The sequence below is a fragment of the Morone saxatilis genome, unplaced genomic scaffold (genome assembly GCF_004916995.1).
Source record: "Morone saxatilis isolate NCDOM2014 unplaced genomic scaffold, NCSU_SB_2.0 Contig6, whole genome shotgun sequence".
In the NCBI taxonomy this organism is placed as follows: Eukaryota; Metazoa; Chordata; class Actinopteri; family Moronidae; genus Morone; species Morone saxatilis.
Window position 1 is genome coordinate 14056865 of NW_023340206.1, and position 221 is coordinate 14057085.

At 51.1% G+C, this 221-nt stretch overlaps 1 protein-coding gene across 1 annotated transcript in view; it reads right to left on the reverse strand.

Moving 5' to 3' along the window:
- senp7b (SUMO specific peptidase 7b) overlaps positions 1–221 on the reverse strand; it is a gene marked incomplete in the record, with an annotated part of 11267 nt that overhangs the window by 5307 nt on the left and 5739 nt on the right.

Consider the following 221-nt stretch of genomic DNA (forward strand, 5'->3'; position numbering starts at 1 on the left):
GGCCCAGTCTCTGGCAGTATACTGGGCCAGTTCACCCAGTTTCTGGCTGACAGAAACATGGTAAGTATTTGTTCAGGACTTTGGCAGCTATCAGTGTTTTCCCCGTTCGGACACACACTACGCTCCAGCTGTCCTGTGATTGGTGGCTGGCTGAAGAGAAGCCTCCTGATTGGCTGTTTGGTTCCTGCCCAGCGCTGCACAGGTTGTCAAAAGTTAATTTT